Raw genomic sequence first — 24,379 nt, 5'->3', positions numbered from 1 at the left:
TTAGAATCTCTTGCAGAGCTGGTTTGGTGGAGGTGTATTCTTTTAGACTTCTTTTGTCTGGTGAGCTTCTTATTTGACCTTCTCTCTTGACTGAGAACCTTGCTGGGTAAAGTAACCTTGGTTGCAGGCCTCTCGTTCTCATTACTTGGAGTATTTCTTGCCATTCTCTTCTGGCTTGAAGGGTTTCCCTTGAGAAGTCAGCTGTTAGCCTTATTGGGGCTCCCTTGTATGTTACTTCCTGTTTCTCCTTTGCTGCCTTTAATATTTTCTGTTTGTCTTGAAATTTTGCCATTTTAATTATGATGTGTCTTGAGGTGGGCCTCTTTGGGTTCCTCTTGATTGGGATTCTCTGTGTTTCCTGGATTTGTGTGACTTTTTCTCTCATCAAATTAGGGAAGTTTTCCTTCGTTACTTTTTCAACTAAGTTTTTGATCCCTTGCTCTGCTTCTTCTCCTTCTGGTATCCCTATTATATGGATATTATTACATTTCACATTGTCTTGCATTTTTCTTAATCCCTCTTCATTCTTTTTGATCTTCTTTTCCTTTTCTTTCTCTTTCTGGGTGTTGTTTTCTACTTTGTCCTCTAGCTCGCTAATCCGATCTTCTGCTTCATCAATCCTGATTTACATTCCTTCTACTGTGTTCCTCAGTTCAGAAATGGCTTCATTGATCCTGCTTTTCATTCCTTCTACTGTGTTCCTCAGTTCAGAAATGGCATTCTTCATTTCCTCTTGGCCCTTGTTGAGAGTTTCTATTTCCTTTTTCATGTTTATATAGTTTGCAGTGAGATCGTTGTAGCTTCCCTCTAGTTTCTGATAGCTCATTGTGAGTTCATTGAACTTTCTGATAATCATTGTTTTGAACTCCCTGTGTGATAGTTGAGTTGCCTCCATTTCATTTAGCATTTTTTTCTGAGGCTTCCTCCTTTCTCTTCAATTCGGGATTGTTTCTTTGTTTTCTCATTGTTCATGGGATTCTTCTTGTTAGCCTCTGTTTCTTAAATTGATCTGTTCTGGTTTCCTGTGATTATGGTGTGAACTTCTGTGGTAGAATACCTGTGAGATTCAGTGGTGCAGTCTCCTTCGTGTATCCTGCTGTTCACAACTTCCCCCTACTCTTTTTTGTGATCAGTTGGAGGAGTAAGGCAAAATGGTTTAAGATAGCAAGACAGTATACTGTGATATTTACATTAGCAGCCAGTAGAGAAGAGATGGGTTATCCTTTGGCTCCTTATAGTGTTAACCGTGATCCTCCACCCCACTATCCACATTTTAGAAAGGATGGAAAGAAGGTAAGACTCTTATTGGGGATGAAAGTATTGTTAGTTGGATCTAGAAAGCTGTGAGGCTGTGGGAGGTCAGATTCTGAGGTTGGGTTGGAGTAAAGATTAGTAAATAGGAGTAGTGTGTAAAAGAATAGAGACAATCCCCATAATAGTATAGTTCAGGAATTTGCCAAGTGGACTGAGATCAGGTAGGGGTGTTGTGTAGTATTTACAATTGTATGAACTAGGTCTTATTTACAGTAATATTAAAGCAACAGTCTTGTGGCAGAATTAATGAGACCTAGATAACAAGAATAAGGAGTATAGAACCTTGAGAGGTGTATTAATGGAACACAGATGAAGGATAGTCAATTATCAACACACTGTGACTGAGATAACAGGGGGAACCTATCAAATGACAGTATAACCAGCCAAGCAATGAACATTATGCAGAAAGAAAAAGAATACCAAATACTAATAAAATAAAAAATGTCGAAAAACTGAGAAAAAGATAATAAATATTTACAGTAACTTGCAAGATCAAAAAAAGGGGGGGGGAAGTGCAGAAGATGGAGTACAGGAGAGATAAATTTGGAGTGGAAGGAATAATACTAGGATCAATGGAAGAGAAACATAAGGGATTGAGAGATATAAAAATAATAAGAATTGAAAAATAAAAAGTCACTTAAAACACAAGATAAAATCAATCAACCAACAACAGCCAAAAAAACAAAACAAAACAAATCAACCTCTTGTTGGTTTCTAACTGGCCAGACCAGTTTTTTTGGTCTTGCTGGCTTCAGCAGGCTGAGGGGCATTTGAAATGCTTATCACTCTTCCCAGCCAAATCTCAGTAAGTCTATCAGGTACTATCCCCAGGGCCAATCTGACTTTCCCCTACAGGACCCTGGGTGCTCCCGAGCCTGCTCGCTCTCTGGAGCTCACTGCCACGCTCTCCCAGTCTCAGGGGCCCTACAGGCCTCTTGCGTTTTTTCGGTTTCACAATGCCAGCTCCCGGGATTGCTAGGAGACGTGCCCTACCCTGAAATTCCACCGAGGCGGGCACTATTATCTCAGGAAGCACTCGAGACTCTTTTGGATTCACAGTGCCATCTCTGGGGATTGTAAAAGGGCACACCCGTCCACAAAATTTTTGAGTTTCGGGCTCTAGGAACGCACTAAGCATTGTGTCCCTTTCAGATTCACAGCGCAAGAGTCAGGATTCCCGAGGGGGCATGCGCTTCCACAGTTCAGCACCACAGGCTCCAGAAACCTGAGAACCCCAGCACCCTTTCCTGAATTGGGGCTGCAAGGTCTGGGTTTTCCACCAATCTGCACTCTCACCAGGCTGGGAGTGCGGGCGCTCTTCCAGGCTGCCCCTGGTCATGCCTGCTGGAGGCACCTACTTCTCCGAGGGCTATGGGTGGGTGCTCACAGCCCCTGGGAGATTATCTCCAAGTCCAACTTCCCTCTCTGTGCCTTCAAGCAACAAGGTCTCCCCTGGTGTTGCTCAACCCCCGTAGTCCGGGTAGGAACCAGCGACTCCGCTCTCCCCGGTGCTCTGAGGCAGACCTGGGAGCACCAGGCCTGGGGACTGCAACCCCCATGGTCCCCAAGCTGATCCCTGGGTCCCTTTTGTCCTGAAGCAGTCTCCTTACCATCTGGTTTTTCAGTGATCACTATAATTTTTGATGTCCTGTTTTCAAAAATGTTTCGGTAACCTAGGCCACTTGCTCTGTTCCTCCACTGATCCACGAGTTCCCTCCTCTTCACAGAAGCCCAGAATCACGCTGCCTGGAGTAAAGCTGCCATCTTTTCTTATCTATTTATTTTTAAAATTGTCATTTGTCTTGACTTTTTTCAGGGTGGTATTTACCTTGAAGATTTTTTTTTTAATTTTTACATGGAGTCAACTGTTCTAATCATTCCTATTATGGCCTTTGAGCTTTGTGTCATACTGAGAAGGGGTGCAACTTTTGATAAGATGGGAGTTCAGAAGGAGCATTCTAAGTAGAAGAAATAGGTGCAATGGGTGCAAAGGTCCAGAGATAGGTATGGGGGTTGGCACATATATAGGTCAGGGTTCTCTAGAGAAATAAAAACGGTAAGATGCATATGTAGAGAAAGAGAGATTTATTTCAAGAAATTGTCTACATGATTGTGGAGGCTGACAAATCTAAAATCTGCACGTTGGAGACCCAGGAAGAAGTACAGTTTGGGTCCAAAGATAGTTTGCTGGCAAGGGTCCTCCTTCCTTGAGGGAGATCAATACTTGTTCTATTAGGGTTTTCAAATGATTAGATGAAGTCCACCCACATTATGAGGTGTAACTCGTTTCCCTCAAAGTCTACTGATATTTAGATGAGATTAATAGTCTACTACTAGACTACTACTAGTCTACAAAGTCTACTGATATTTAGATGAGATTAATAGTAGTAGACTAAAATACCTTCAAAACAATATTTAGACAGATGTTGACCAAAGACCTGGGCACCTAGCCAAGTTGACACATAAAATTACCACCACAAGTCCACCCCTTGTCACCTTGGTGCACACACATCTGAAACCATTTTTTAGTGGTACAGATATGGGGCCCTTGCTCCTCTTACTGCTTCCACAGACCCAGAAGGACAGAAAGGCAAATAGTGATGTCAGATTGGAGTCCCTGATCCACATGGAGAGAGCAGACTCCAGGCATGCCAGTGATCAAAGTGAGGAGTACAGAGGTTTACCTAAGAATTCTGTGGGGAGGTAAGATTTCTAACAGATTTGAAGTAGTGAGCTCCCCATAACTGTGATTGTGCAAATGGTGGGGGTTGTATGGTACACGCCCACAGGGTTGTTGAGAAATTGATGCCCCAGGGAAGGTTTGGAGTAGGGGGAAGGGGGAACCTTAGTCTGGTTTAAGTGTTAACTCAGCAGCCTTTGCTTCCTATACCACTGGAGACTCAGCCTGTCCCACATCCCTTCTGCGTGTGTGTGTGTGTGTCTGTGTGTGTGTGGCTGGCAGTGCCCTGAGACTGTGGTGTGTGGGGTGGGGTGGGTCTCACTTGAGGTCTGGGATGACTGGTTAGCTTCAGTCATTGTGGTTCTAAATTGGATGTTGCCAGTCAGCTTCACCTTCAGCTCCTTTGGGTTGGAGGTGCTGCCCCTAGTGGGAAGAATGAGAAGTTTCCCCTCACTACCTCTAATTTGGAGTGGGGCTGGAGGTTCTTGATCATTGTACAGATTGAAGCTGCCTGCCTTGTGGGGAGGTGATGCAAGGTGGGTCCAACACTGAATGCCTGTGATCTGAAGCCTTGGACTGCCTAAGGGACCATCCCCCCAGGAGTGGGACTGGAGCTCCTCTTCAATTCCAGGACAAAGTGGGACAGGGTGGGTGGAAATAGCCAAAGCCCTCCCCTACCTTCAGTGTCCAATGGTAGATGAAGGGGTCAGGTAGCATGAACTCAGTGCTCTGTAAATATATGTGTTTCCACTCCTGAAAATTCCTGCATAAAGAACAAGAGAATGAGAGAGAGATGCTTAATACATATTGACTTGTTCAGTGAAGGAAAGAAGGAATAATTCCTTGGACTGGGGGAAGAGAGAACCCAGTGTGAACATGAATGACCTCTGGCAGTTTTGTGCTTATTTTGTTGATAAACTGGGAGGAGGTGTTCAGGCTGCTGACCCTGGTGTTCATTGGGCTGGGCTGGACAGTGGTGTGAAGGTAAAGGGTCCTGCCTCCAACTGGGGTTCAGGTTAGCCAAGAGAGACCAAAGACACCCTGTGGGGATAATGTCCAGTCTCCTATCATGAGAGGTCAGATTCCTACTCCAGGTCTCTGTAGGGACAGGGTAGTGTAGATGAGGCCTCACAGGGCACCTTCAGGGCAGATCCCAGAGAAAGTCCCTAGGGTGGTGTGGCAGGAAGAAGTTGAGTGAGGTCTGGGGAGATGGAGTGAACTTGGCATGAACTACTAGCAGGAAGGAGGGAGATGGGGAAACACAGCCCAGGACAATTGGTCCCTGGGGACCTATGTGGGAGTTTGGGGAGGAGGGAGCCAATTTCTAGGTGGAGCCCCCACCTGGGGTATCTTCCTCAGGTCACGGGGGGCTGGGCAGCCTTGGGGAACATCACTGCCCACTGGTGACTCAGCTAACAGGATAGAATCCAGGGGCTGGTTTGGAAGGTAAGTTCCAGGGAGTCTGAAAACCCCAGGATGGGGTGTATTGGGGGTTCATCATAGGGAGACCCTGGGAGACTATAATTGCTGGTCAGAATGGACCTTGGGGTCAGAGCTTTCAGGAAGGGTTGAGGCATGGAGGCAGGAGATGTACTGTAAAATGGGCCATGTGGGAGTAGTATATCCAGGGAAAATTCAGGTCAAGGATGTGGGCTAAGAGCAGTATGGGCCATCCTGGGAGTTTGGGGTCACAGAACATGGTGTTATTTGGAGCTATGAATTGAGGATGGATTGTGGGAGCACCTGGATTGAAAGGAATCTGAGGGAAACTATCATGCTGGGAGAACAAATCTTGTAGGAAGGGTGGATCTTGAGGAATGGGTTGTGCATACTGGGGGATATTTCAGTGAATCATTGTAAGGGAGAATCTCGTGAGCAGAACATGGAGTTTTGTGATGGATTTGACGGGTTGGCATTTGGGGGGCCTGGAGGTGCTCAGAATATCAGGGTGTCAGAGAACTGTGAGTAATCAAACAGAGAAAACCAACAAAGGGGTGGGTTTCTGGTGCTCAGAACAAATGATGTGTTGAAAAGTGGCTCTATGGGGTATGCTTGGGGGAAATAGAGGACAAATTATGAGAATGGACCCAAGGGCTGGAACACTTATGGAAAGATTCTGGGAGGGGGCTGGGGCATCCTGTACAAGTTCCTTGGAGAGGAACAGGTTACAGGAATGGGTTGGGGATCCTTGAAGGACATAGGCTGAATTAGGGGGTTTAGAGCCCAGGGAAATCTTGGAGAACTATATCAAAAGCAACAGATCATGGGGGTGAAAATAGGGGGTTCAAATCTGTGCATGTTTTGGGGACTTGGGTGGAATCCCAAGCTAAGAGTGCCTTGGGAGATGGGGTTACAGATCATGGGAGTTAGGTTTGACAGCGTTAGTGGACCTATGTCTCTGTGGGTCCAGGACTAGACCAGACCATAAGCCTGGGAGAAGGCAGAATGGAGCCAACTAGTTAGCAGAAGTTTTACTGTCCTCCCACCTTCACCCCTCATCAGTAGCATTTGCTGTACCCAATGCTCTATAGGACCCAGCAGGACTGGAGGGGCAGTGAGGCCAGTATGGAGCCCTGATCCACACAGGGAAATTCCAGGTGGGCTGAGTCATCACTACCATGTGCTCCTCAGAGGGCAGACTGTGCAGCAGCTTGACCCAGAAGTGGCCGTGTAATCCTAGGAAGAGTGAGAAGCCCCTGCAAAACAGCACATTCTGGGCCACATCCACCTGCACTTTAGGGAGCACCTAGGGAAGACTGGCCATGGTGGAAACACCCACAGGTGACAGCCCTGGGATCTCTGGGGGGTTGAACAGCAGCTCTGGGCATTGTAATTGCTCCTTGCCCAGTGACCAACTGTCACTGGGGCAGTTTCAGGCTCTTCCGGCATTCCAGTTTGGTCTGGCTCTGCTCCTTCTGGAAGTCAAGAGCCATGTAACAACAGCAGTGCTTGATGTTCCTCCAGGTCCTGCTGCCCCATGGAAAGCTGGAGCCCAGCAGCATTTTGCTAGGAAAGTGGTTAAATGGGTGCCCACCAGGTCCGTATTCTTGGGGGCAGTTGGTAGCTCTAGAAGATAAGCACCGTGCAGGTGACCCTATGACTGCTACCAGCCTGCCAACCTGACCGTGTGCACAAACAGACAGCACCTACTGGGAAGCCACATACATGGCAAGGGAACACAGTAACTTGAAGGCCACCTTCACCAGATTCAAAAATTGGTAGTGAGGCCAAAGGTTGGTGGAAGAACAGCAGCAGGTGGTCTGGGGTGGCCATGTATAGGTCTTGGTCCAGCAGGTGGTGCCAGATGAACTTGGCCTTGTCCCAGTTGACCCCCATGTCTTTCCTTACCTCCTGCTCCAGGATTAGTTCTGGAAGAGCCCTGTGGTAGCTGATTTCTTGGACTGGAAACCAACAATGATGGCCATGGTGTAGGTGAGCCAGGTCTGCCCCATGAAGCCCACCTTACAGGTGCCTGTGCTCATGTCAATGACCACTGCACCAGTCTTTGGTGGCAATCTGTCACCCACCACGCTGAAGGCATCCTGCTGCAGGGTCTTTTTCACCAGGATTGAGCTGTGTTTCAGGCTGTGCTATGCAGCCTCTGGGGAGCACTGGGGCTCTGAAGGATTATGATTTGCATCTATGGCTACATGTGGCTGGGTGGGTTGCTGGGCAAAGCTGACCACTTTTCTCTGGGATGTGTGGTAATGGGGAGAAATAGCTGAGGCTGAGTCAGGGCTAAGCATTGGCAGAGAGTAGAGGGTGCTAGTGTATGTCATCAACCTTCCTGCTGTCCCTTTAAGAAGATTTTACAATGCAGTGGGTGTGGTGCCCCTCCCTGCCTCAGAAAGCTCCTAGGGTACTCATCCATGCTGCATTTATACCAAAATGCCAGATTTGGAGGAAGAGGGATTTCTGACCCAGCTCCCTACTCCAGAATTAGTAAGACTCAGGAATCTTTTGCTTGCTGCCTTGTCTCAAAGTTATTTATAGTGTGATATTGAGAGCTGATCACAAAGCTCATTGGAAAATCAATCAGATGGTGGTCAGCTAGAATGGCTTTCTGGTTTCCAAAAGGACACAGGAGCCAACCTAGCATGGGGGACAAGGAGAGTCAGACACTGCTGCAATAGGTTCTTTGACTCTTCTGCTCTCCCTGCTGCCTGGAAAAACCTTACTTACCCATTCCTGCACAGCAGGAATTTGCCTCTTCAAATCTCAATGGGATACCTCCTCCTCCTGGAAGCCTTTCTGATTTCTACTCTAGTCCTGAATGTGTCATGAGGATATCAAAGTGAAAAAATTAATTCACTGGTTGTATGGTGATTTATTACCCTGGTCATAGAGTAAGGTTAAGTTTTTTAATTAGTCAACTAATTAATTAATTTTGTGTGTGGTCTAATGCATGTTTTGGAAATATTCTTTACTCAGCTATTTCCTGAGGGTCCAAGTACATTTCCCTCTAGGCTTTACTGAGATATGATGCACATACATACATAATGTGTTGATTTGACACACATTATCATTACAAAATAATAACCACCTTAGAGTTAGCTATCACCTCCATCGGCTCATATAATTACAATTTCTTTTTTTGTGGTAAGGACATTTCAGGTCTACTCTTAGTAACATCCAAGTATATAATACAGTATTATCAATTATAATCACTTTGCTGTCATTAGATCCCCAGAACTTACTCATCTTATAACTAACAGAAAGTTTGTACCCTTCGGCCCAAATCTCCCTATTTCCCCCACGCCCAGACCCTGGTAACCACCACTCTACTCTGTTTCTATTATTTGAGCTTTTTAAAATTTCATCTGTAAGTGAAAAAATACAGTATTTGTTTTTGCGTGATTTATTTCACTTTGTATAATGCCCTCAAGTTCCATTCTCAAGGCTCATCTGTGTTATATCAGGTGTTAGACTTTCCTTAATCCTAAAGGCTGGTTAACATTCCAGTATATGGATGGACTACATCGTGATAATGCAACAGGGTGCAGCCAAGAGGGTGGTCCCAAATAAGAATTTGGAATGGGGTCCAGAACTCAAGATGTCTAGGAAATATTAGGATGTCCTCACCCCTTCCCCGCAAAGGTGTGAGCTGGGGGAAGGAACATATGGAGCAGGGCCATTGAGAGCTGTTTTGTATAGCAACAGCTTTGCAGCTAACCTCTGGCATGGTCATTTAACATATCTGTAGCCTTTAACTGGTTGCATATGCATAGATATGTTAAATAGCTGTGGCCATGCTTTGAGCCAGGGAGAGGGAGTGACTTCCACTCAAGATGTAACTGGGGGGCAGGTCCCCCAAGTTACGGTGCCTGCATGAGAGCTTGGAGATGATTGGCTTCGTGCCATGGGGCCATACCTGCCCACACTCACTATGGCAACCCAGTAAAGCTGGAAGGATATGGGAGTGCTGGCAAGTGTAGCTGATTGTGGGAGGAGTCAGAAATGTGGCTGCAGAGGAGGATTGGCATGGGGATTTAAACCCAGATTCGGCAGCCATTGAAGAGAGGACCACAGCCAGTGCAGAGAGAGCCACATGGCTGTAGCAGTGTGGAGAGGACCACATGGCTGTGGCCATGTAGTAGAGAGCCATGTGCTTCTGGCAGAGTAGGGACCCCTGCAGCTTCAGAAGGGGGAACCACCATGTGGCTTTAGCAGAAAATTGCCACTCAGCTTTGGCAGAGTGGTGACCCCCCTGCATCCCCGCAGCTTTGCAGGGAGATCCACGCAGCTTTGCCAGAGTGGGGACCCCTGCAGCTCTGGTAGAAGAGGACCACATGGCTTTGGGATGCTCCCTTTGACCATGTGGCTTGGGAAGCAGGAGACACTTTGCCTGGAAGAAGGGTGAAAGAACTCTTGCCAGTAGGTCATGAGAAGCTGCCACATGGCTTTGGATTAATTGGAGATCTTGCCTGGACGGCGACACAGCTGATGGTGTCAGGAGAATGAATCACAGATGTTTGCTTCTTTTCCTGAGTTATGGTACCCTGAATAATTAGGGCAGGGGGAAAAGGAAGCACTGTGGGTGTCTATGGGTATCCTGAAGGACTTTGATATTTTAATGAAGACGTTAGGTCACTCCTTAAAGTCTGTATAGCTTTAAATAAGCATTTCCTTTCCTTTTCACAAATCTCTGGCATTGCGAGATGTCTTTCCTATAAGGCGACGGACAATTGAGCCCAGTAGGGGGTCCTTTCAGTTATAGTATATTGCCCTTTGCCCCTGTGTTCTGTAACAATCATCCATGTATCTGTTGATGAACACTTGGGTTGCTTCCACTTTGCGGATGTTTATTGTGAACAATGCTGCTGTAAACATGGGTGTATGAACGTCTCTTTGGAATCTGCTTTTATATACCTAGAAGTGGGATTGCTTGATTATATGGTAATTCTATTTTTAACTTTTTGAGGAATGATCACACTGTTTTCCACAGCAGCTATGCCATTTTACATTCCCACTAGCAATGTAGAGGCTTCCCCTTTCTCCATATCCTTGTCAACAGTTGTTATTTTGTGTTTTGTTTTTTTATTATAGCTATCCTAATGATTGTGAAGCTGTAATGGAGTTTTAAGCATCAGCATATTAGAAAGCCACATATAATTCAGAGGGACTATTCCATAAAGAATTGAATAGACTGTGCTCGCGGCCCAGCCATTTGTACTGATGTGATTCAACTTTGTGCAGAAAGGGTGTCTCCCAGAACTCCACCTTATTCAACACATACGCAGGAGAAACCTTTGACCCTGTGAAAAAGTATTTTGGTGAATTTAGGTTACAGCCAAAAATAAAACATTAATAAATATTTTTTTCTCTTTAAAGAATCATTGTGGCAAGTCAGAGTGATAAGGGTGCAGCCAAGAAGGGGGCCCCAAATAGGAATTTGGAATGGGGGCCAGAACTCAAGGTGGCCAGAAAATATTAGGATGTCCTCACCCCTTCCCCCACAGGTGTGAATTGGGGGAAGAAAGGGACACATGGACTAGGAACATTCAGGGCTGTTTTGTATAGCAACAGCTTTGCAGCTAACCTCTGGCATGGTCATTTAACATATCTATAATGTTTAACATAGATATGTTAAATAGCTGTGGCCATGCTTTGAGCCAGGGAGAAGAAAGTGACTTCTACCCAAGATGTAACTGGGAGGCAGGTCCCCCAGGTTACATTGCCTGCATGAGAGGTTGGAGATGATTGGCTCCGTGCCATGGGGCCATACCTGCCCACACTCACTATGGCAACCCAGTAAAGCTGGAAGGATATGGGAGTGCTGGCAAGTATAGCCGGTTATGGTAGAAGTCAGAAATGGGGCTGCAGAGGAAGATTGGTGTGGGGATTTATACTCAGACTTGGCAGTCATTAGAGAGGGGACCACACCACTGTGGCAATAGAGGAGAGATCCACTTGGTTTCACCTGAGTGTAGACCCCCGCAGCTTCGGTGAAAACAGAACCATGTGGCTTTGGCCAGAATGGGGACTCAGGCAGCCCTGTGAGAGAGAATCACTATGCAGCTTTAGCAGAGGACCGCCACTTGGCTTTGTTAGAGTGGAGACCCCTGACCCCACTCCTCGCAGCTTTGCTGAAAAGAACCATGTGGTTTTGGCCAGAGTGGAGACCCCTGCAGCTTTGGTAGAAGAGGACTACATGGCTTTGGGGTGCTCCCTTTGGCCACGTGGCCTGGGAAGCAGGAGAGACTTTGCCTGTAAAATGGGTACAAAGAACTCTTGCCAGTAGGTCATGAGAAGCTGCCACATAGCTTTGGATTAATTGGAGATCTTTCCTGGACAGTGACACAGCTGACGGTGTCAGGAGAATGAATCACAGATGTTTGCTTCTTTTCCTGAGATATGGTACCCCAAATAAGGTCAGGGGAAGAAGGAAGCAGAGGATGGGTGTCTGTGGGTATCCAAAAGGACTTTGATATTTTAATGAAGACATTAGGTCACTACTTTAAGTCTGTATAGCTTTAAATAAACGTTTCCTTTCCTTTTCACAAATATCTGGCATTGAGAGATGTCTTGCCTAAGGCAGTGGACAAGCGAACCTAGTGGGGGATCCTTTCAATAATTGTGTATCCTGTCCCCCTTGGCCCTGTGTGTGTGGGTGTGTTCTGTAACAGTTTTTGGTATCCCTGGTGGTATAATAATCACCCCCCCCCCCCACCATCTGTTCTATAACAAGAGGATATTAGATAATGGTTTGGAATGGATAAATCTCACTGTAACTTCATGACTTAGAGATGGGTATTGTGTTTGTTTTTCTGATGGGCAAATAGAGGCTCAAATATGTGAATGAAGTAAGTCACCCAAAGCCACACAGCAGGGATGGAGGCAAGAGCAGGATATGAATGTAGATCTCTGAAATATTTCAGTGACTGACTTGGATCCAGGAAATTGTGAGGTCTAGGATCCATCCAAAACCATGTATGGGACTTCTTGAGACTCATTTTTCTTTTGGGTAAAATGGGGATGTTGTGTCTGGCACATAATAGATTCTAAATGCCAGGGTATTTCAGGAAACAGGCCAGAAAAATCAGTTAAAGGCAGTGAGACAATGATGTGTTTAAAACCACAGATCTGGAGCCGGCTGTTGTGGCTTAAACTCGGGCTCCTCCACTTAACAGCTGAGGCAAACTACTAGCCTCCCTGTGCTTCAGTTTCCCCATTAGCAAATTAAAAGTAACAACACTACTGACTTCAAAGGACAACTATAAGAATGGACTGTTTGTGAAGTGTTTAGATCAGTGAATGGCACATAATAAATGCTCTTTGAGAGTCTGTTACATAAATTACAGGTGGTGTGGTCTTTGAAATAGAATTAGGGACTTAATCAGGCATTTCTCTTGGAAGGGCATTTCTTGTGCAGACATCAACAGGACTTCAGATGTATGCTGTGAACGCATTGGAAAACGGCACCTCTTTTCACCTTTCTGAAGTCTCCTAAATGGCTGGGAAATGATTTATATAGCCTCCTGCCAGCAGGGGGTGAGCAAGACCACTAATTTCTTTTTTTTTTTTCAGCCAAATCCTTTGTTCTCTTGCTCACTTCTCAACTAGGGTTGCAAATTAGAATTACCAGAGGAATAAAAAAAAATTCTCCACATCTCGGCTGCACCCCAGACCAATTAAATCTGAATCTCTCCAGATGGAGACCAAACATTGGTGATCTTTCATACTCCCAGGAAATCTTAATGTGCAGCAAGTGGTGATACTGATCTGAGTCTTCAAAATTCTTGCATTTTTTAATTTCTCTGGATCATCACAAAAGATGGACAGTGAGACTGTGGTTGTGAGGCAGTTCTCTCAGGCGAGCGGGTCCTCAAGCTTAAACGTGTTTGAGAATCTCCGGCAAGCTTTGTTAAAACAAATCTGTTCCCACCCAGAAATTCTGATTGGCAGGTCTGGGGAAAGGCGGAGCCCTGGGAATCTGCACTTCTCATAAACTCCCAGGTGATACTGATGCTGCTGGTTGCTGGAATCAGCTTTGAGCAGCATTGTCTGTAGCCTTGCAGACATCTGGGAGATGAAACGGAAAACCTAGCAAAGGTGGAACTGCAGAATTGAATTATTTTATTTCTAAATTAATTTTTTAATTCAAAAATTTATATTAGAAAATAGTTTAGGGGAGGTTTAGGGTGGTGGGGAGGGGTGGGGGAAAGGCAAAAAACTGTACTTGAACAACAATAAAAAATGTTTTAAAAATTCAAGCTTATAAAGATTATACGTACAGTCAAAGCATCAAAAAAAACAAAAAACAAAAAACGAAAAACAGAATAAATCACAATAGCCAAGCTATGAAAATAACCTCAATGTCTGTCAGTGAATGATTGGGTAAAGATAACATGGTATATATACAAAAGTATTTGTATTAAGCCATGTAAAATAAGAAATCTTGCCTTTTGCAACAACATGGATAAATTTTGAGAGCATTATGGTGAGTAAAATAAGTCAGATACATAAGTACTGTGTGATCTCACTTATGTGAAATCCAAAAAAAGGAAATAAAGGAACTGGAGAACAAATAGAAATGATGTATTAATCATGTCTTTTTATTCTGTACTTCTGACCTTGTACTTCTAAGGTTGACATCTTGTTAACCTGCAAGAGAGTGTGACCTCCAAATTTAGCTAATTCCTAGAGATAGCAACCCCCTGTGAGTGCTCCTTTCAGGAGCAAAACAAATAATCCAGAGGATTATCCACCACCACCACCCCCACCACCCCCAGCCCACCCCTACCTCTGCCACATACTTTATGGCTTTCAATACTCAGAGCCACTAATCACCTCAGGGCCAGGTGCCAGACAAATAGGGCCAGCACCTACACCTCAGAGCCTGCTGAATTATTCTAACTAGGGACTCCTAAACCAGTTTACATACCTCACCCATTTTTTTTTGTGCAAAGCTAATAAAGGTTCTTGCCCACATTCCTCTCTCACTCTCTCTGCCTCCTGATTGATCCTGTTGCCTCTCCGTGTAACTCTTGCCCCATGGCATGGTATGCCTCCTTCTCTTGAGAACTGGGAGAAACAAATTAACTTTTCAATGGCAATCATCTCCTGATCCATTGGTCTTGCCATACCTGAATAATAACACACTTGTTTTAAAACAGACTCCTTTACTCATTCTCCTCAGAATTCTCACTGGGGCTTGGATGTCCAGCACTTTTCAATTGTCCGCACCAATGCTTCCTCCTCCATTCCTGCAGTATATTAAGAACTGAGCATCATTTTTTCCCTCATGTTCAGGTGGGGAAAATTTTAGTTGTAGAGTACCTGACTCACTGCAGTTCATTTCTCTGCCCTGAAAAGAAGAAGCCAAAAGGGGTGTCTGATAACACCTTTCCCTGAAACCTCCTTCCCTTAACTGTTGGGTGAAGAGGGTGCTGGTGGGCAAAGCAGGCAGTGACCCATTCCAGAGAGGTGTTATCAGGAGTCACTGTGAAATGGGGGAGAGTTGATGGATGTCTCCCTGGGTCCGCTCACTGCCCTAGCTCAGCAGATTTCAGAGCAAAGTAAAGGAAGAACTGACAGGACTGTCTTTCACACACTACAAAATGCTAGGGCCTGTGTTCCCAGCCGGCAAACCAAATATCTAGATATTTCACATCACCTTTCTATTTTAAGTCCACGGGAGCTATGTGTGGGGACCAGGCTGTGAGTGGCCCCAAGCCTGATGGGCATGGCTACTATTTGCAGAGACCAGGTCCAGTAACTGGGCTGTGGGCAAAACCAGAGACCTGGCTGGGGCTGGGGTTGTCCTCAGGGCTGAAGGCCTTGGCTATTATGGGTTATGAATGTGGTACATTGTATATTACCTGCTTTGTCAAATCCTGGATGAAGAGATTCTTGCCTCCCTTTCTCTGTATATAAGGAAACTTAGAGACCAATCTGTTTACCTATTGGGCCAGGAGTTTCTGATAGGAACCAGGGCAGCACCAACTCCAGGCTTCCATTCTGGTTGTCACCAGAAATTTACAATGCAGAGTGTTAGGTGCCATCTGCAATTCTGGTGCTATCTATAGTCTGGTAATGGCCTGGAGCCTAGAGGATGTTCCAAAAGATCAACCAAATGAGAGCAAAGTTAGCTGCCAGAGGAGGATTTTAGAGTGAGAGTTTAGAGGGGATGATGGGAAAATTCAGGAGAGGAAGGTCAGACAAGAGGGAGCACATTCTCCTTCCATAGGGCCTTCATATGTTTAGAGGGACTACCCCCTTTTCTGCCAATGCATCTCTGGAGTCAGTGAAGTGCAGCAAGAACTGCAAGTCTATGTGGAGCCATTGCCCACTCATGAGTAGTGGCAGAGGACAAAGGACAAACTTGGGGCACCTCTTACACCACCCTCAGGCTGGAGGATGGACTAAGCAGGAGGAGGTTCCAGAAGGATGAGTTCGGCCCCTACCTTGCACCCATGTGGTAAGCCAGCCAGGCCAGGAAGCAGAGCTTTATGAAAGTAGATGAGGGGAGAAAAGTTACACTCCTTCCAAAAGGAGCTAGAGGCATTCCTTTTATCTCACAGGAACTCAAGAATGTTTCACATAAAACTCAGACCTAGGACCTGTTGCGCGTGGGTCACCGGCCAGCAGTGACCACGGAACGCTGCGGATGGCTCGCCGAAAAACACGCAAGAACAAAACACACACGCACAGAGACAAACTAGTTTCTGTGGGGAAGTAGGGACGAAATGGCCACCCCCCTAGTGGGGAGCATGTTGATTTACCGTCCATACCTGCTTTTTATTGGGCTCATTTTGCATAATAATTCAGGTAAAGTACACTACTTATTAGGGGGAAGTAAGGAACTATAGAAAACAAGGAACTCTGCTGGTCTATTCTGAGTGGGGGTCAAAGAGCTATAAGACTTTGAGGAACAAACTAACTTCCTCCTTGGACCCCTCTCATTCAACTGAGAGCATTCTAAACAAAGAAGGTTTCACAGTAATTTAGATGTTCTTTCTTAGGCCTGATCACCCAGGGAATCCGCCCTTTCAGCACAGAGCTACACCACCCTGTCATTGTTTCAGGCTTAGCATGGGAACAAAGGCAATAAGGAGATTTTCTCCCAGACGATGAGAACTCAGGCTATGTCAAAGCCGAGGAGCGAGGGTCCATCACCCCCTTTTGCTGCAGCCCCCCAAGTCCTTCTTTTGGGGGGCCTCCCAAAGTGATCGTGCCTGGCTTAGGTCGTTCCCCCGTGGGGAATCTACCCGTCTTTGGCTAACCGACCAAGCTTTTTGGGGTTCAGTTATGAATAAAGCAGCAGAAGCAGCATTCCTGCCAGGGAGATAAGCTTTTGTCTCCTTGCTGGCTTACGGTTCCAAGGGCGTTCCCTCAGCCCTAGCCCAGGTGGGGGTTTCAGCTTCTGATACCAGTGAGGGCGGTTCCCAACAAGGACCATCAGTCAGAAATTAGAAGTGAGACTATAAAGAACTGAAAAGATTGGATTTGGCCTGTGGGAAGTAAGGATCTTAAGCAGAAAAATCTGTGAGTACTTGAGAGGACATGTCTAAGGCCCTGGGGAAGCTGGAAGCAGTGCATCCCACAGATGCCAACCAGCACCTGTTCTGGGTCCCACATGGATTGATGATGGGGCTGTAGACTTTGGCCAATGAGGTTCCTGCCTTCACACTGCTCCCTATTCCAAAGCTCGAAGCTCTGAGGGGAGGGGGTGTCAAAAAGCTCCCAAGAGAACAGCAGCAGCTGTACATCAGACAGGGGATGGTACCCCACCAACTGAACTGATGGTGTCTCCAACCTGGGCTGTGCTGTTCAGGCATGTATCTCAGTGTTGAGCACAGCCACCAGAAAATGTAATGACCACAGCCAATTATTTTCCTCCAGTCTTCCCATCCTTACTTAATGCCACCTTGGTGTTCAGAACAACATACGGTTCTCTTGAGATATGGCTCCTGGTTTGGGAGAGGAAGGCTGGCCATTGGAGATAACTGTGGCCCTGGGAAAGCCCTGATATGACTCTAGGAGGCAAGTGGTCACCTATGTCCAGGCCATGTCTCTGATTGAGAGTGATGGGTGCCAGGCCTAGCCACCATGACAGAGGTGGCCGGCCACCCAAGGGAACCTGCTCACTCTCCCTGCATCACTCTGCTTAGTTTGTGTGTCCCTGGGGCTGAAGCAATGTCAGGAGGCTCTGTGGACCCCTTCTGAGTCCTCCTGAAGGGGGCCCATGAGCTGGAGCAGGGGACATACCTCTCCGGGCCTGGCTCCCCAGCACTCTCTCTCCCTGTTCATCCATGCAGGAGCTCTCTGCTCTCCCTTTGTAGACATGGAGCTGAGAGCTGGGGTGTGCTGTGGAGGCTGCAGAGTCAGGGTTCAGGCACTCATCTGCAGAAAGAGATGTTTTGCCCTTAATAGAAACACACATCACTAATAAATTTACCTGACATTCCTGTCTATGTAAGACTCTCCCAACCCCAATGCAGAGGGCTCAAGCCTCCCTGCATAAATCTGCAGGAGTGCATGATGGCCAATTATATGACAAACCAAATAGGCCACAGTGCCAAGACATTAGGTCAAACACTGGTCTAGATGTTGTTATGGAAATGGTATACATGTATGTATGTATGTATGTATTTTTCAGTGTTGTAAGATTCTTTTACTTCATATGAAGTAATACAATATATTTTTAAGTATATTTTATTGATTATGCTATACAGTTGACCCCACTTCTTTTCCCCTGCTTATTCCCCTCTGCCTGTACACCCCCTCCCACCACCATTCCCCCACCTTAGTTCGTGTCCATGGGTTGTACATATAAGTCTTTGGCTTCTCCATTTCCCATACTATTCTTAACCTCCTCCTGTCTGTTTTTTACCTACCATTTATGCTTCTTATTCCCTGTACCTTTTCCCCCATTCTCCCTCTGTCCCCTACCTGTTGATAACCTTCCATGTGGTTTCCATTTCTGTGATTCCATTCCTGTTCTAGTTATTTGCTTGGTTTGTTTTTGTTTTTGTCCTTTTTAGGTTCAGTTGTTGATAGTTGTGAGTTTGTTGTCATTTTACTGTTCATATCTTTGATCATCTTCTTGTTCTTAGATAAGTCCCTTTAACATTTCATATCATAAGGGCTTGGTGATGATGAACTCCTTTAACTTGACCTTATTTGGGAAGCACTTTATCTGTCCTTCCATTACAAATTATGGCTTTGCTGGATAGAGTAATCTTGGATGTAGGATCTTGTTTCTCATGATTTTGAAAACTTCTTTCCAGCCTATTCTTGCTTGCAAACTTTCTTTTGAGAAATAAGCTGATAGTCTTTTGGGAGCTCCCTGTAGGTAACTGTCTCCTTTTCTCTCGCTGCTTTTAAGATTCTCTCCTTATCTTTTAATTTTGGGTGATATACTTATGATGTGCCTTTGTGTGTGCTTCCTTGGGTCCAACTTCTTTGGGACTCTCTGAGCTTCCTGGACTTCCTGGGAGTCTATTTCCTTTTCCAGATTAGAGAAGTTCTCCTTCATTATTTGTTCAAATACGTTCTTGCTCTTCCTCTCCTCCTTCTGGCACCCCTATGTTTTGGATGTTGGAATGTTTAATGATGTTCTGGAGTTCCTAAGCCTCTCTTCATCTTTTTGAATTCTTGTTTTTTCATTCCGTTCTGGTTGAATGTTTCTTTCTTCCTTGTGGTCCAAACTATTGATTGGAGTGCTGGTTTCCTTCCCTTCACTGTTGGGTCCTTATACATTTTCATTTAGTTCACTTTTCATAGCCTTCACTTTTTTCTCTATTTTGTGACCATACTCAACCAATTCTGTGAGCATCCTGATTACCAGTGTTTTGAATTGTGCATCTGTTAGGTTGTTTCTCTCTTGATTGCTTGGTTGTATTTTTTTCTGGAGGTTTGATCTGTGCTTTCATTTTGGCCATACTTTTTTTTTTGTCTCAGCATGCCTGTTACATAGTAAGGGGCAAAGCCTTATGTATTCACCAGGCTGGGGCAACTCACATTGCTGCTTTGTGGCACTGTATGTCAGGGAGGGGACACAGAGGGGACAAAGCCAGACCTCTGTTGGCTTTCAGTAACATCCCCTGCTACCCACAGGCAAATTGACTCTTCTGGTGCTGATTCCTGGGTGGGTGGGTTTGTGTATCTTTTCGTACCTTGTGGGTCCCTCCAACAAACTCTCTTGTGAGGCTGGGAGTTTCTCCTGCCACCAGAACCCCCATAGGTTTTTTTCAGTCAGAGACTTTGAGTCTTTATTTCCCTGCCATGGAACCCTGGGTTGCTTGGTCTGTCTCCCTTCTCAGTTTTTCCTCCCAGTTTATCTGCACACAAATGCCAGGCCACCCAGTCTGCCAGCCACCACCTCACCAGCCTAGGTCCTCCAGACTCTGCCTTGCCACATGTTTTCTCTGTCCAAGCTGACCATCTCAGTCCCTCCTACCAATCTAGATGAATGTTTCTTTAACCCCTTGCTTGTCGGACTTCTGTATAGTTCTATTTTCTGGCAGTTCTGGCCATTTTTGTTTTTAAATTTGTTGTTTAGTTTTGTTTTGTTTTGTTTTGGTTGTGCAAGGAGACAACTATGCCTCCTTCTTACCTGGAAATCTCTCTCTGTCTTTTTTTACGTGATGTATTATGTTTATTGATTTCCTAATGCTGTACCATCCTTGAACAACTGGCATGAATCCCACTTGATCATGGTGTATCATCTTTTTAATGTACGGCTGGATGCGGTTTGCCAGTTCCTTTTTGAGGATTTTCTCATCTATGCTTGTCAGTGATATGGGCCTATAGTTTTTTTTCTTTGTCATGTCTTTATCTTCTTTTGGAATTACTATAATGCTGGCTTCATAAAAAGAGTTTGGGAGACTTCCCTCTTCTTGGACTTTTTGGAATAGTCTGAGAAGGATAGGGGTTAGCTATTCCTTTAAAGTTTTGTAAATTTCTCCTATGAAACAAACTAGTCCACAGCTTTTGTGTGCCAGAAGCTTTTTGATTAGTCATTTGACTTCACCAGCTGTTATTGGTCTGTTTGGGCTTTCTTTTTCTTCTTTACTCAGTTTTGGACAATTATATTTTTGTAGAAATTTGTCCATTTCACCCAGGTTTCAAATTTTTTTGGCATATAGTTGTTTGTTGCAATTTCTTACAATCCTTTGTATTTCTGTGGTATCAGTTTTTATTTCTCTTCTTTCATTTCTGATTTTGTTTATTTGGGTCCTCTCTCTTTTCTTTCTTGATGAGTGTGTTTAAAGCCTCATCAATTTTGTTTATCATTTTGAAAAACAACCTTCTAGATTTACTGATCCTTAGAATTGTGCTTTTAGTCTCTATGTCATTTGATTCTGCTCTGATCTTGGTTATTTCCTTCCTTCTACTTCCTCTGGACTATCTTTATCATGGTTCCTCCAGTTCTTGTAGATGTAGGGTTATGTTGTTTATTTGAATTGCTTCTATTTTTTTTTTTTAGGTAGTCCTGTATCACTATGAACTTCCCTCTGAGGACTGCCTTTGCTGTGTCCCATATGTTTTAGACTGCTGTGAGCTCCTTTTCATTTGTTTCCAGAAACTCTTTGTTTTCTTCCTTGATCTCATTCTTGACCTATTTCATTGTTTAATAGTGTACTATTCAGTATCCAGTAGTTTGAGTGTCTTGGAGTTTTTTCCTTGACATTGGTTTCTAGTTTCAGTCCCTCGTGGTCAGAGAAAATTCTTGATATGATTTCAATTTCCTTGTATTTGTTGAGGCTTGTTTTGTGTCCTATCATGTGGTCTATCTTTGAAAATATTCCATGTGCATTTGAAAAGAATATGTACTTTGCTTCTTTGGGATGAAAGGCTCTCTCTATATAGCAGTTAAGTCTATTTGATCTAGGACATTGTTCAGTGCTGCACTATCTTTGTTGACATTTTGTTTGGAAGATCTATCCATTTTTTACAGTAGGGTGTTAAAATCCCATACTATAATTGTGTTGCTCTCAATATGTTTCTTGAAGTCCTCCAAGATTTTCTTTATGTATTTGGATGTTCCTATGTTGGGTGCATATATGTTTATAATGTTCATGTGTTCTTGATGGATTCTTTCCTTGAGTTATGAAGTAACCTCTGGGTCTCTTCTTGTGGCCTCTTTTGAAGTGTATTTAATATGATATGAGTATTGCTATTCCAGTTTTTTTTTCCTGTCCATTTGCTTGGAATATTTTCTTTGTAACCCTTCACTGCAGTCTGTGTAGGTCTTTGTTCTGAGATGGTTCTCATGTAGCTAACATATGTGTGGTCATGATTTCTCATCCATTCAGCTATTCTATCTCTTTTGATTGGAGCATTTGATCTATTTACATTTAAGGTTATATTGATAGGACTTATTCATTGCCATTTTTCCTCATTTGTACCCATGTTCTTCCCTCTCTCACTCTTTTTCTTTCTTTTCTTAAAGCATCCCTTTAGCATATCTTGCAATGTTGTTTTGGTTGAGGTGTATTCTATGAGCCTTCTTTTGTCAGGACAACTCCTTACTTCACCTTCCATTTCAATTGAGATCTTTACTGGATAGAGTATACTTGGCTGCTAGCCATTGTTTTTTGTTACTTGGAATATTTCTTGCCATTCCCTTCTACTTTGTAGCATTTCCATTGAGAAGTCAGCTGCTAGCCTTGTGGCGGCTCCCTTGTATGTTACTTTCTGTTTCTCCCCTGCTGCCTTTAAGAGTCTGTCTTTGTCTTGGAATTTTGCCACTTTAAGTATAATGTGTCTTGGAATCAGCCTCTTTGGGTTCTTCTTGATTGGGACTCTGTTTTTCCTGGATTTGTGTGACATTTTCTCCATCAAATTAGGGAGGTTTTCCATCATTGCTTTTTCAAATAGGTTTTCTATCCCTTGCTCTTTTCTTCTTTTTCTGATATTCCTATGTTTGGATATTGTTGTTTCATGTTGTCCTGTAGTTCCCTTAACCCCTCTTTCTTTCTGAGCCTTTTTTTTTTTCATTTTGCTCGTTCTGGGAGATATTTTCTACCTTGTCCTCCAGTTCATTTATTCAATCCTCTGCCTCATCTAACCTGCTTTTGATTCCTTCTATTGTGTTCATCAGTTCAGAAATTGTATTGTTCATTTCCTCTTGTCTTGTCTGTTGTTGATAGTTTCGATTTCCGTTTTCATGTTGACATAATTTGCAGTAAGATCATTGTAGTTTCCCTGTAGCTTTTGGTAATTCTCAATGAGCTCATTAAGCTTCCTCACAACCATTGTTTTGAACTCATTATTTGATAGTTGACTTGCCTGTATTCATTTAGCATTCTTTCTGAGGCTTCCTCCTTTGATTTCATTTGGGGTTTGTTTCTTTGTCTTCCCATTGTTGTGAGACTCTTCTTTTTTTCTTCTGCTTCTTCTTTTCTTTAAAAAAAAGATTTTATTTATTTTTTTTAGAGAGGGAAGGGAGGGGGAGAGAGAGAGAGAGAGAGAGAGAGAGAGACAGAGAGAGGGAAAGACATCAATGGGCGGTTTCTGGGGGTTCTGGCCTGCAACCCAGGAATGTACCCTGGCTGGGAATTGAACCTGGGACACTTTGGTTCCCAGCCCATGCTCAATCCACTGAGCTACGCCAGCCAGGGCTTCTGCTTCTTAAGTTGACTTGTTTTGACTCCCTGTTTTTGTGATGTCAACTTCTGTAGTAGGAGACTTGTCAGATTCAGTGGTGCTGTCTCCTTGATCTCCTGAAATTGCTGCTCTTGGTATGCCATTTATGTTGGCTTTCTGCATGTATTTGGGTTTTGATTGTTGTTGGGTCTTTCTTTGCTGGGTCCTTTCCTCCAGCTGGTTGACTGAGGGTCACTCTACCCACCATGTCTTGTATGCTGTTCTAAAATAATAGATGTTAATTATATTTCAGTTGATATTTCAGTGAACAATGTGATTTTATATGCCTTGATTTATTACACTCTCTAGGTTCACACATATAAACTAGTTTTCTGAAAATGCTAGTTTTATCTGTAAATGAGCAATATTATTTCATTGAAAGAGTGTATTCAGCATGTAATAAACTATGTAATGTCATATATGTAAAAATACTTCCATGAATGATAAAATTCCACTGAATCCAGGTATTGGTATTTCAATAAAAGAATGTGTTTACCAAGTGTACTGCATTTAATAAAATATTTTAAAAGCCATGCTATAAAAAGTTATTAGACATTGCCATAAGTATGAGTTTGGAAACTATAGAATATGGTCTGTGCTTACCACTAAATAAAAACTAGTGTTCCCAATCTGTTGTGCAAAGACAGTTTTCAGCTTGTCTATAATTCTCTCCCAATTCAGCAAGCATGCAGTATCACTTCCTAAACCTATACTTAGAGGAGTAGCCCTTTCCACAGGCACCAGCACAATCCAAGCTCCATAAGTCATCCTCAAGGAGCAAAATTATTGGAAAGCAATTTTCCATGCCAATATGACATATCCATGCCTCAGAAAAAGGTAAAATAGAGAAGAGAAATATTGATACTTATGTTCCCTTTTTGTTTTCTCAACCAGTTCAACATTCTAGTTGTATATGCTCTTATGGCAATTCCTTAAAAATGGAAATATATGGCTAAGAATTAGAGATGACCGTAAAATATGTGCTAACATTTGTTTTTTTGGCAACAGTTCAATGACAACAGAAATCCCTAATTTAGGGGTGCACTGAAGAGGAAAACCTTATTCAGTGCAATTGTGATATACCTCTGCTGCAGAACAGCACATTTGTGAGACAGCTCAATTTACAGCTCAATTATTATATAGGCATGGCTATGGAACAGGCATGCTGTATGTGGCACTTAGGTGATGTGACCCTCAAGAGAGACCCCTTTCTGGCACAGGTCTGCTCTGGTCTTGCTTTTTCTCTGGTCTGGTGGGATGTCTTTGGTGTCCAGCTCCAACTGCAGAAAA

The 24,379-nt window shown here is 44.0% G+C and overlaps 1 long non-coding RNA gene across 1 annotated transcript; it reads right to left on the bottom strand.

The window, feature by feature from the left end:
- Positions 1 to 581: 581 nt before the first annotated feature.
- On the bottom strand, positions 582 to 22,692 carry LOC118497257. Its single transcript, XR_004899779.1, has 2 exons — positions 22,513 to 22,692; positions 582 to 620 (listed from the first exon to the last, which is right to left on the bottom strand). It is a non-coding gene; the product is annotated as an uncharacterized LOC118497257 (long non-coding RNA).
- Between the last annotated feature and the right edge of the window lie 1,687 nt (positions 22,693 to 24,379).

This window comes from Phyllostomus discolor, chromosome 11, assembly GCF_004126475.2.
Source record: "Phyllostomus discolor isolate MPI-MPIP mPhyDis1 chromosome 11, mPhyDis1.pri.v3, whole genome shotgun sequence".
Taxonomy (NCBI): Eukaryota; Metazoa; Chordata; class Mammalia; order Chiroptera; family Phyllostomidae; genus Phyllostomus; species Phyllostomus discolor.
This window is presented reverse-complemented; position numbering and strand designations above follow the sequence as displayed.